We start from the raw sequence: 13,959 nt of genomic DNA, 5'->3' as shown, positions 1-13,959 counted from the left end.
CAGTGTACCTTACATGATCATCAAGTTGGCTAGGAGGGAACCTAATTTCACCAAGCAGGAGAGAGACCTCTTGGCAGTGTTGAGCATGGTGCAAGGCAGGAGCTCCCACCACATGCAGTATTCACATGGATATGGAGAAAAGTCCAAAGGACACTGGCAAGGTATGAGGAGAGTCATATCTCGAAGTGGCTTGTGTCTACATGAGGCACTGCATAGCCAACATGTCCATTGTGCCACAGACCCCTCTCATGTGGCCAGGTCTCCCAGCGCACCCAAGCCCCTGATCACATAATCACAGTGCAAGAGCAACATATGTCCTGCAACACAACACAGGGGCTTATCCACTATATAAATGTAGGACACATGGTACATGTGGGGCACACTTTTGTCATATGGTGCAGGTCTGCTGGCCTGTCCACTCTCCCATGCACCACACACATGCACCACAGAGAGGTTACATCTGCCACATGCCAAATGTGTACCATGCATGCACAAGCAGCTGTCCCATAATCAAGTGCCAAGGTGCATATCCTCTACAGAAAGCAAGATGTGTCCTACAGTTTCATAGAGATGCAAGAATTTTGGCCCAGCTGGTAAAGACTCCTAAAAATCAATGTTGGGCACAAGGCATGGAAGGCTGGCGGCCAAGGCAAGTCTCTTTTAATTGAAAAGAAACTCTGGAATGAGAGGGCATAGGATGAAGATGAAAGGAGATAAGCTCAGAAGTAACCTGAAGAAATACTTCTTCATGAAAAGGGTGGTAAATTTGTGGAATGGCTTCCCAGTGGAAGTGGTAGAGATGAAACAGTACTTGAATTCAAGAGAATTTGGGGCACTTACACCAAACAGCACAAATGGGTTTCTATCTGCCATAGGCCAAGGCAGCTGCCAGGTCCTAACAGGGTCAATATATCCTTAGAGCTGTTGACAGAATGGAACTGTAGACCATGGTATTGGAACTCTGGACACATCAGGACCACCTGGGATATACAATAAGTAACTAGTCCCACTATACCATCTTATCATTTGAGCAATGATGGGGAGTGAATTTGTTCTCTTAGTGACCCCATACACGTTATTGCATTATACACACAGGTGAAAAGGTAAATGCTCTACCACACTGTCTCAGCAGTCAAAAGTTAAAAGCTTTTGCAGTCACTGTGTTTTTTATGAAAAACAAAAATGTTTTTTATATAAACTTTTTACTTTTCTCTGCCATATGCATTACAAATAGTCTATATTCTTCTTAAACATTCAGCATTTTTTAGTCTTTTCCAAACTTCTGCTACTTGAAAAATCATGCAGCAATGACTACAACAGCTTTTAACCTTTGACTGCTTAGGCCTGTTTTCTTCATTGTGTGGTAGAGCATTTACCTTCCACATTTGAAGTTTAACTCAAGCAATTGTGTATAGTGAAGAGTTGGTTCATTTGATGTTTTTACTTCTAGACACAGGGCCATACACTGGCAGTGTGTCAAGAGGAACCCAGGATTGGTTTGGAAAGCTAGGCCTTCACACATTATGTTTCTTCTACCCAGTGCCTCCCCTTAACTCACCTATGAAAGGCAGGGAATATCAAACATATAAATGGCGAGTGACCGTACTCACTCGCAAATGCGCAGTAGAGACTTCCCTCTCTGTCCCGCCCCCGCGTCAATACGTGATGATGGGGGGCGGGACAGAGAGGGAAACTGCGCGAAGGGGAGGGAATCATCGAGGTCGCCACCGCTCCCCCTCCCCCCCCAAGGTCGCCGCCACTGGTACCCCCCCCGGAGATGCCGCTGCTGCCACCCCTCCACCCGGCCCGTCTCTTCGCTATTCAACTTACATCTCCGCAGCAGGCAGATCAGCTGAGCTGCCGTTGGCCTTCCTTCCCTGCCTGTGTCCCGCCCTCGCCGACGTTACGTCACACGAGGGCGGGACACAGGCAGAGAAGGAAGGCCGACAGGAGCTCAGCTGATCTGCCTGCTGCGGAGATGTAAGTTGAATAGCGAAGAGACGGGCCGGGTGGAGGGGCGGTGGCGGCGACTCGGGGGAGGTACCGGCAGCGGCGAACTCGTGGGGGGGTGGGGCCAGCGGCGACTTCAGGGGGAGGGGCAGCGGCGACCCACTAGCCCGTTTTAACGGGCTCAATGGCTAGTGTTGTTATATTTGCAAATGCATTGCATGTTCATCTTGAACCAATAGAACAATACATGCTGTCAGTGTATCCACTGGATCAGGTTCCTGCCTAATGGTGCATTTATAGTTGGTTCCATGTGGTCAGACACCAGGTTCCAATTTCTAGATCTATGACAACATTGTCTGTATTGTTGCAGCAAAAGACTAGGGATATGCTGCCATCATATCCCTGCAGACAACATAGACAATGGCTACAAATGTGTTTCCATATACAGTACCATAACCCCTGTAAGAGATACACAAGTATGCGAGTGGGGTGCTGTACATGGATATCTCAAATCCTCTCCATTCCTACTCTGGTATTTGTGGTGTCTGATGTGAACATGACATGCACCTAGCATGAATGTCTCTATAATGGCTGGAAATGTGTGTGAAGGTAAGGTTCAGTAAAATGAAACACATGCTTCCTATGCAATGCATCAATGTATCATCATGCACTTTTGTTGTCATCCATTATTGCAGTCGTGCTTGATGTGATGGCTCTCAGTTGTACAGATTAATCAGGCTACCTAGTAAGAAAGCAATTTTAGATAAACTCTACACAAGCTTACTACTAGCCAACCATGTTCTAGGTTAATATTTCTCATCCATTGTCCTTACCTTTCAAGCAGATAAACCATTGGTGCGAGGCCCATCAGGGAGGTAAGAGAGCAGTTCACTAATGCTGGCAGACACTTGGAAGAAGCAGGGGATGATGAAATAGAACAGGAGGAGGGACATGCACATGGATATCTCAAATCCTCTCCATTCCTACTCTGGTATTTGTGGTGTCTGATGTGAACATGACATGCACCTAGCATGAATGTCTCTATAATGGCTGGAAATGCGTGTGAAGGTAAGGTTCAGTGAAATGAAACACATGCTTCCTATGCAATGCATCAATGTATCATCATGCACTTTTGTTGTCATCCATTATTGCAGTCGTGCTTGATGTGATGGCTCTTAGTTGTACAGATTAATCAGGCTACCTAGTAAGAAAGCAATTTTAGATAAACTCTACACAAGCATACTACTAGCCAACCATGTTCTAGGTTAATATTTCTCATCCATTGTCCTTACCTTTCAAGCAGATAAACCATTGGTGCGAGGCCCATCAGGGAGGTAAGAGAGCAGGTCACTAATGCTGGCGTACACTTGGAAGAAGCAGGGGATGATGAAATAGAACAGGAGGAGGGACATGTAGCTCAGTGTGCTTAGAATGCCATTACAGGGGAAAATGAACAGCATGTAGTGGCAGTGGAAATTGCAACTCAATTCCCTGTGGCTGAGGATGACAGGGACATGGGAGTAGATGATGAGATCAGGGACGTAGCTTGACAAAGGGTGAGGTCAGTTGGTGGCAGCAGCTAAAGAGACTCAGAGCAGATTATCAGCTCACAGAACAGCAGGAGTGTGAGCTGCAACTCCTGCAAGAGAGTGTGGTTCTGTAAGAGGAGAAAGAAGTGAACAACCATCAACTATGGATATACTACAGCACATTGCTGAGGAGATTTAAATGTAATTTAATTTAATATGGATATATTAAACCAAGCTCAGGGCAGCTTGCAAAAGAGATATACAAATTTTACAAACTTAGAATATAAGAACATAAGATTAGCCATACTGGGTCAGACCAATGGTCCATCTAGCCCATTTGTTTTCCAAACAGTGGCCAAGCCAGGTCACAAGTACCTGGCTGAAACTCAAATTATGGCAACACTCCATACTACAGATCCCAGGGCAAGCAGTTGCTTCCCATGTCTGTCTCAATAGCAGTCTATGGACTTTTCCTCCAGGAATTTGTCCAAACCTTTTTTAAAACCAGCTACGATAACCGCTGTTACCACCTCCTCCAGCAAAGAGTTCCAGAGCTTAACTATTCATTGAGTGAAAAAATATTTCCTCCTATTTGTTTTAAAAGTATTTTCATGTCCCTTAGTCTTTGTACTTTTGGAACGAGTAAAAAATTGATTTACTTCTACTCGTTCTATAACACTTAGGATTTTGTAGACCTCAATCATATCTCCCCTCATCTGTCTCTTTTCCAAGCTGAAGATCTGTAACCTCTTTAGCCTTTCCTCATCCAAGAGGAGTTCCATCCCCTTTATCATTTTAGTCACTCTTCTTTGAACCTTTTCTAATTCTGCTATATCTTTTTTGAGATACGGCGACCAAAACTGAATGCAATATTCAAGATGTGGTCGCACAGACACAGAGTATAAGGTACGTAGTTCAGAACTGTGTAATAAATTTATGCAGCGTAGTTACCCCAACAGGTTGGTGAAAAAAGCAGCAAAAATAGCATTCTTTAATCCACGAGATTCGCTTCTGGAGTATAAAGCTGTGCAACAGCAGGTAGTGATACTGCCTTTTGTTATGAAATTTAATGCCAACACAGGGCAGATTAGCAGTGCGATAAATCATCATTTTGAATTATTAAAAGTGCATCTGGCATTGGAAACATCAAACATCCTATTTTCTTATCAAAGAGGGTGTAATCTAATTGGTTTATTAAGCCCTTCTGATGTATGGACTGATAAGCACCTGAAGGAGGTCAATGGTCGCCCTAGAAAATAAGGTCACTGTTCAGTGTGCCATATTATGTTAGAAACCAATTGCTACACCTATTTGAAGAATGGGAAAATGTATACACTAAAAATACAGACAGATTGTGGTATATCTGGGGTGGTATATCTGATTCAGTGTCGATGCACTTATGCTTAGATCGGGCAAACAACGAGACCCCTGAAAATCAGATTGATGGAGCATCACTCGTGCTTAAAAACCAAGAAGATAGAAGCACTAATAATAACCCACTGTGACCAATTTGACATCATTTTGATGACTTGAGATGCATTGTGTTGGACAAGTTTGAGCGGTCACAGAGATGGGGGGAATACAAATGGTTGTTGAGACAATTGGAGCAAAAATGGATATACTACTTTAATACAGTTGAACCCAGGAGATTAAATGTCCGGGTGGAATGGGCCGCCTTCTTTTGAAGGAGGGGCTTATCGATGATATCTTAATGATGATTGGCTATTTTCAACCAATGGCTGCAGTTATTCAATTATTTAATAAGGTTTGATCTTTGGCGTTCAGTTACCCACTGGTAGTTGTGAGTGGCCACAACACAGGAGTGGGATTGAGATTCCTAGTGCCATACCCCTGACGTAGCTCTTAGCGTAACAGGGGCTCCCTGTCGGGCATCTGGGAGTGTTACAGTTGGCGGAGGGCCGGATTGGAAGGTTGAGAAGAACACGAAGGTTTGAAGCATTACCATGGAGTGTTTGATTGTACTACCTACCCATACCGCCTTTGGACTTTCCTGTGAATGTTAGTGGGCTTCATTGACATTGGGACCAATAGTGATAATGTTCCTACAGTGCGGTAAGTGGAGTTTTTTTCCCCTATGATGGTGAGCTGTGTCCATACCTTAGAAGTATTGCAGGTTGGGTCACTTTACTGAGGTTTTTTCTCCTCTGATAGGCGTGTGGTGAACTGTTGTGGCATCCTGGTGCCTTGAAACCTAACAACATATTTTTGAGATTTTATGTTATTGAAGACTAGTACCAAGTACTTTATCAGATGTTGATGAAGAATGCTTTCCCTTTTCTTCTTGTTTGGCTACCTATTTTCAGGCTAAATAATTAAAAATTAAGAATTTAGTTCCATCTGATTTGCAATCAGTAGTTGATTTTCCATCTTTGCTTCTGAAACTTCTCTAGCTATTCCTGCTGACCGGCACTGGAATGTTTTTTCTTTGGTTAGTGCTATATGGAAGTTAAGGGTTTATTATCCAAACTTTCTGTTTCTTCTTGTCTATTAGATAGTTGCTCTTCATATCTTATGAAATCTCCACCATATATAATTATTAACTGGCTTACATCTTTTGTCAACTCTCTATTACAACAGGGCCTCTATCCAGTTGAATTAGGGGGAATCATTCTTACTCCTATCCTTAAGAAGCCTAATTTGGACCCTTCGCTTCCAGCTATTTTTAGACCCGTGCAAGCACTCCACTATTAGCTAAACGTTTAGGGTCCTGTTTACCAAACCATGCTGTAGGCAAGTTAACCTTTTAGCATGCACTAAAAATTAGTGTGTGCTAACGATAGAGACACCCATTATATTCCTTTGGGTGTCTCTAGTGTTAGCGCGTGCTAAAAGGTCCATTCACTTTGTAAAGGGGTCTGCTTCCTCCACTCTGGGTTGGGGCCGGCAGCCCTGCTAGGCTCACAGGTTTCCAGCAAAGAACCAGACTGCCATATGGACTTAAGACTAAAGTGCTTTATTCTCAATTCAGTTCCACTCTCAGAATTAAAATGCAGTTCACACACAGGGTTCAGGCCGGGTTCCAAACTCCAGCCAACATTCAGTTCCTTAACAGTTCAGGCCCACTTCCTTTGCACTACCTTCCCCTCTAAGGGCTCAGTTAAAGTTCAGCCTGCTGTTCTATACATCCCAATAATTCAACCCTTTCACAAACAGTCTCTTCAAAGGAAACCACTGCTTAATGCCCCTGTCCTCTTCATAGCACCCAGGAGGTCCCTGTACCAAGCAGGGCTGGCAGCTTTCCTCCTACCTCACAGCACCACACCCCTGTGGCCTCTCACACTGCCTTCATGTGCTGGACAGGGCTACATTTACATTCTCCCACTCCATGGCAGCTTACTCTTCCCCCCCCCCCCCCCCAGGGAAGCTCCAGTAGCAGGCCCTTTCCGTCCTCCACCTACTCCATGGCAGCTTCTCTCTCACTCAGTTTCCCCTCCCTCCTGGTGGCTGGGAGCCACCTGGAAATCTCTCTCTCCTCTCATAGCTGGAGAGAATTATATACTGGCGATGCAGCTAAGGGACTGAGCTTCACCTCCCCTTCTCCATCTAATGGGGGAGTAACTGGCTCCCCTAGCACTGAGCCACTGCTCCCCCTGCTGGGGTTGGAAATCCATTCCACCCTTTTGGGGCTACCCTCCTCTCTCCTGCTTGCAAAGGCTTCTGGGAACCGTAGTTCAGGGATCAGCTGCTTCGCTGTGGGGCCCCGAGTGCTAGCTTTGTCACAGCTTACAGTGCATCTTAGTAATTAGGGCCCTTAGAGTCTATTGTAGCTTTTCAATTAACTTCTTATTTGGATAAAAATAGCAGTTACAATTTGGATTCTGATACAGAGTTGGTTTTGCTTTCTCTCGTTTCAGATGCCAGGTCTTTTTTGACTAGAGGTATTCCACTTACTTTACTTCAATTTGACCTCACTGCTGCTTGATACAGTTGATTATGATATTCTTGTTTTTAAGCTTAATTCTATTGCTATTTCTGATATTGTTTTACATTGGTTTAAAGAATTTTTGACTAATAGACATTACAAGGTCAAAATGAAAAATATGTTCTCAGAATCTTCGCATCAACAAGTCAGAGTCTTACAGGGTTCCCCGTTGTCACCCATCCTGTTTAATGCTTATATGACTCAGATGGATTTTGTTTTTTCTTCTTTAGGTGTAAAATATTACTCATATGCTGAAGATAAGCTTTTGCTAATTCCAATTAAGAATGAATTGACATTTCATCATTGGTTGCATCTTGTATCTCTAGAATTAATCATTAGTTTTATCCATGGATTTAAATTGAACATCGATAACACTAAACTGCTCTGGTTAGACAGAAATACTGATTCCGTTCCTGATTCTGTAATTATTTCTGATAGTCTTTCTTTAAAGGTCAACAGAACATCAAAGATTCTTGGTGTCATTCTGGACACCACTCTTTCTTTTGAACCTCAAGTAAGTCATATTACACAAGTTGTATTTTTAAAATGTCATCAGTTATGTTGAATTTGTCATTTTTTTATGCTCATCATTTTGCTATCTTGGTGCAGGCTATCATACTATCTCATTTTGACTATTATAATATTTTATATACTGTTAAACGTTGTTCAAAATTACTGATCTTGCAAAATATTGCAAATTTATATTGAGACTTAAAAGATTGGATAGTGCTTCTTCAGCTCTTATTTACCTCCACTGGCTCCCATTCCAAGCCCAAGTTTGTTAAAATTGTCCTGTATAATATTTAAAATGTTTGATGGCTTTGTTCCTGCTTATATTCTTGATTTATTTTTATTTCCTACAGTTAACAGCTTTGTTAGAACTAGGGATCCATTTTGTTTGTTTCTGCTTTCCTTCTTAGGAGTCAGATACAAGCGTTATCTTGAAGCTTCTTTTATTTATCAAGCTCCTCATTTTGGTCATCTCTTCCATTAGAACTATGCTCTTTGAGTTTTTTATTGCTCTTTTTGCAAAAATCTGAAAACTTTTTTGATTAAGACATTTCTGAGTAAATTTTGTTATATCTTTTCTTTACATTTTTATCTGCTTTGAACCACTTTTTGTGTGAGTTTTAGGGACACAGGAGATGTATTACATTGCATTGCATTACATTACATGTTAAATATATATCAGTGCTTACTTATCATTCACTTACAGTTTCCCCAGACATTGTCAGGTGGCTGCAGTAGATAAGATGGTAATATAGAGGTAGAAATGGGAACCTGGTTGTTTTAGCAGAAACACCAATTGACCCCCTGCTCCTTTCTGTTAGAATTTTGTAGGAGTGGACAAGTTCACTATTCCTGTCCATTAAAACAAGGCAGCAACTGTTTTAGTTCTACTTCTTGTCCCTGATCCTTCCTGAATCCTTGCTCCTCTAGCAAGTGCCTTTAATGGCCAAACAGTAAAGGTATGAACTGACTGATTCTTTCAGTTACTACTACTACTATTTAGCATTTCTATAGCGCTACAAGGCGTACGCAGCGCTGCACAAACATAGAAGAAAGACAGTCCCTGCTCAAAGAGCTTACAATCTAATAGACAAAAAAATAAAGTAATCAAATCAATTAATGTGTACAGGAAGGAGGAGAGGAGGGTAGGTGGAGGTGAGTGGTTACAAGTGGTTACGAGTCAAAAGCAATGTTAAAGAGGTGGGCTTTCAGTTAGGCTGCTGCTTCAGATATATGTTAAGGGACTTCCTTTTAGTTGCAAGGTCATAGGTGGGAGATGAATCAAAAACAAAGTGGGATAGCAGGGAGTAGGCTTAAATACTCAGAGGGAATGGCTCCAGTGCAACCAGAACCTTTTCTCCTAACATGGTAAGGCTCTCCCAAGCTTCTACCAACATCCAGTAACGTCTAAACTGTATATTCCAGAGGTTTCCTATACTGGAGCTTTCTATAAACTGACTCAGATAATTGAATGGGTAAGAGATCCAGTCAAAGATATCCAAAGGTGAGAGACTGAAGGAAAATTGCCTTTGGTGATAGTTTAACTTACTAGATATAGGTTAAAGTATGTCCTCTGTTGAATCAAAAATAGAAAGATCCTGAATTCCCATGAAGAGTTTTTCTTCATCTAAATGGTGATAAAGTGCACAAGGGAAGGGATGGTAATGGATCTCGTGCCATGAATAGAGAAACTGCTCCTATTATCTAGGAAGGATCCCATTTTATTACCTGTGATTTTCAGATGGTATGGCAGAGATGCAACAGAGGGGTCAAAGTCCTAGATTTCGAAACCAAAATCTTTACTAAATAGGACCTGCCTTATTGTGATACACAGGGCTGGATTAACACTACATTTGAGAACCCCTCTACCAGGGAGACCCAATTCTTTTTTTCTTCTCATCACAGAGGAAAATTCACTTTCCCTGATCCCCCTCCCTGAAAAAGTATCACTGCTGAAGATGGGTAACTTGACAGCTCCAGAGCAGTGGGCTGAGAATCAGGAAAGCTGAACAATTCATTTTCACTCTCCTTTGCCTCTGTTACAAACCAGACATGCCAAGGGTGAACTGCTATAAAACTGAGATTTATGGGCAATGTGTCTGAGGTATAAATGTACAATGTTTTATGTGTGAAAAAACTTCATAAATGGAAGAAGTAAAAGAATATTTAGCTCTATATGGTGCTTGTGAAAGGATACAGATGTAATGAAGGCAGTATTAGAACACTTGTCATAAAAATTTGCCCATGTAAATTAATAGTTTGCTGGATCAGTTCCCCAGACTAAAAATTTTCCTTTACTTTGGATGTGGGTACCAACTGACTTCCCCATGCCAGCTCAAATTTTCAAAGGGAAACTCTGTTTATGTGAGATTATCTCCACCAAAGACACAGAAACATACACGCATACATGTAAACACTCTTTACACATATGCACTCTCTTGTTCTTTAGTCACACATATATGCAAATCCATGTAGTCTGTCACTTTTTACACATACAAACTCTCTCACTCTCTCTCTTATAGGCAGATGATCGAAAGCCCCGCGTTGTTCCACACAGCTGTCTAAAAATAGCGCTGGAACAGCACAGGGCATATGATCTGAGATAATTGCATGCAAATTTAAGCATGCAATTCTCTCTGATAATGGGGTAGAAGTGCGGGAGGATCCTCCCGCACTTATTTGACAGGTCTGGGCTGTCAAAAGCCCAGACCTTTCAAACACAGGGGCTGGAGGTCCATGGGACCACCAGACCCCAACTACCCCCGCCCGAGCCAAGCGAAATGGGGGCTGGAGGTCCTGAGGACCTCCAGTCACCCCAACCTGACCCCCCCGCTGAGACAGGTTCAGCAGCCCCGGTCAGGAATCCCGAGCTGACTGCCCCCTCCCACCAGGAATAGGGGGCTGGAGATCTGGTGGACCTCCAGTCCCCCGAACCCAGGTTCAGGGAGAGCTGGAGATCTGGGGGGTCTCCAGCCCCCCTAACCCCATAACATCACTCGCCTGCATTTGCTTCTGATCATCGGCCCTTCAGTGCAATACTGCTTCTGCTGCTCATGTGCTCAGTCAATGTCTCCACCCTCAACCAGCTCTGCCAACCATTATTTAAAGTTCTTGCATCTGATGCGATTTTGGCTGTGAGACAGGGCCGTGCCTAGGGTCTCTGGTGCCCCCCTGCAGACTATCAGTTGGTGCCCCCCCCCCCCCCCCCCGTGAAAATGATCGCTCACCACTTGCCACACTGACAGGAATTGTCAGCAGTATTCTTAGAAACAAATTGCTATACATTGCAAAATAAGATAGCAGATATAAATTCTCAAACTGGACATATTCCAAACACTAAAATGAAAATAAAATGATTTTTTTCTACCTTTGTTGTCTGATGACTTTCTTTTTCTGATCATGCTGGCCCAGTACCTGCTTCTGCTGCTATCTGTCCTCTTAACTCCGTTTCCAGGGCTTCCTTTCCATTTATTTCTTTCCTTTCCTCCTTTCTTCTTCATTTCTGGTCCTCAGCTTCTGCCTATTTTCTTCATCCATGTGCAGTTTTTCTCCTCTCTTCCTTTTCCCTCATTTCATCTCCTTCATCTCTCTTCCCTCCCCTCTATGTCCAGCAATTTCTCCTCTCTCCCTGAGTCCTGCCCTCCTATCCATGCTCCTCTGTCCCCTGCCCACCTCCATCCATCCATATTAAGCAATTTCTCCACTCTCCCTGGGCCCTGCCCTCCCATCCATGCTCCTCTGTCCCCTGCCCACCTTCATCCATCCATATTAAGCAATTTCTCCTCTCCCCCTGGGCCCTGCAATCCCATCCATGTCCATCCATGTTCCTCTGTCCCCTGCCCACCTTCATCCATCCATATTAAGCAATTTATCCTCTCTCCCTGAGCCCTGCCCTCCCATTCATGCCCATCCATGCTCCTCTGTCCCCTGCCCCCTCCATTCATTCTTATCCAGCAAGTCCGCTCTCTCCCTGAGCCCTGCCCTCCCATCCATGCTCTTCTGTCGCCTCCATTCATCCCTATCCAGCAATTTCCCTTTCTCCCTGAGCCTTGCCCTCCCATCCATGCTCCTCTGTCCCCTGCCCCTCCATTCATCCCTATCCAGCAATTCCCTTCTCTCCCTTCCATGAATCCTGCCCTCGCATCCATGCTCCTCTCTCCCCTGCCCTCCCTCTCCCATGTCCCAACTGCCCGCCCTCTTCTCCCCCCCCCCCCCCAACATCCCTTTCCTTTTTTTTTCTTTTTAATTTACCTCCGTCCGGCAGCACAGGCGCAGCATCAGTGAAGGAAGTGGCGCTCCCGACGTGTCTAGCCTTCCCTTTGCTCAGTGTCCCACCTTCTTCTGATGTCATTTCCTTGACGTCAGAAGAAGGCGGAACACTGAGCAAAGGGAAGGCTAGACACGTCGGGAGTGCCGCCTCCTTCACTGACGCTGCGCTGCCGGATGGAGGTAAATTTAAAAGAAAAAGAAAAGGAAAGGGATCTTGCGGGAGAGAAGAGGGCGGGCAGTTGGGCAATGGGAGCGGGAGGGCGTGGTAAGCATGGTGCGGCGGCACCCCCCCCAGAGGACAGCGCCCCCCTGTCATGCTTACCCCGCTTACCATGTTGGCACAGCCCTGCTGTGAGAGCTCCAGTTTCAATACCACTGTAATTGGGTGTGTTGATTTCAGATGTTATAGAGCACTAAAGAGTTGAATGCTTCCACACATGATGTCCGTTTTGGTCACCATTTACTAAAGACACAGTAATTTATAAATTAGAATTAATTACTATTCTAACTGATGAAACCAATACTTCCATGTGTACATCCTTATGCTACACAAACCGACATTTTTGAAAGTTTAAGTGAGATCAAATAAGAATACTACCAACAATAAAGAACAACAACGTGGATAGAGCAGCTCATAGGTTTACTTGCTTTGTTTACAGAAAACGGGGATGACAGGATGATGGCTGCACAGAGCAGAGGGAAAGGGAGATTAGCCTCATGGGCTTCAGCCATCATGCTGTCTCCTGTTCTCAATTTAACCTCCTTGGTCAGTTCTCTCCTACTCCCTCCCTTTTGACTCCCTGCACCGCTGCCTTTCAATTTTCCAGGCCACCGGCAGTGTCAGTGAGGTAAGCACACTGCCCGGAAGCTTTCCCTCTGTTACAGCATCCCGCCTATGCGGGGCAGGAAATTATAGCAGAGGGAAAGCTTCTGGGCCACCAAAGGCAGTGTGCTTAGCTCACTGATTATGCCAGCAGCCCAGAAAATTGAAGGACAGTGGTGAAGAGAGCTGGAGGGCAGCCAGTAGTGCTCAAAACACAGGCACTTGTCTGGCCACCAGGGTTGGGGGGGAGCCTGAGGCTGAAATGGAGGTCTGGGCTCCCAAGCCCCCCCCCCCCCCAGTGCTACACCACTGGGAAGAACTATAAAGCCAGGCAAACCATATCAATTGCAAACACCCCCCCCCCCATAATATTGTAGTTAAATCAAATTTAGATAAACTCAAAGAAATATAATAAAAGACACAAAGGCATCAGATGGTAATAAAAAAAAGCTATAAGATCTCTTATAGTGTACAGCTGTTTCAGATCAAAGCTTATAATGGTTCATCAATCACTTGCCACAGTGTCCACCCTTTAAGTGAAAAATATCATTAAACAATACATGAAATGTGACCAGAAACAGGATAAAGCAAAAGTGACTTCTTATGCTGCACACACTCAATGCTAGCAAATGTTGACAAGAACACACCATCTGATGCCTTTGTGTCTTTTTATTTTATTATATTTCATTGAGTTTATCTAAAGTTGATTTAACTACAATATTTTGCTTTTTTGATATTGATAGAGTTTGCTTGGATTTATAGTTCTCCCTGTGCATTTTTTAGGGTGATGCTTAGTTTTCCCGTTTTCTTTTGTATGATTTCTCTTGAATTATAGCAGTGTTTCCCAGTTTGGTCCTGGAATACCCCTGTGCCAGTCAGGTTATCAGGATATCCACAATGAACATGCATGAAACAGATTTTCATATAATAGAGGC

Source organism: Microcaecilia unicolor, chromosome 1, assembly GCF_901765095.1.
Source record: "Microcaecilia unicolor chromosome 1, aMicUni1.1, whole genome shotgun sequence".
Taxonomy (NCBI): domain Eukaryota; kingdom Metazoa; phylum Chordata; class Amphibia; order Gymnophiona; family Siphonopidae; genus Microcaecilia; species Microcaecilia unicolor.
This window is presented reverse-complemented; position numbering follows the sequence as displayed.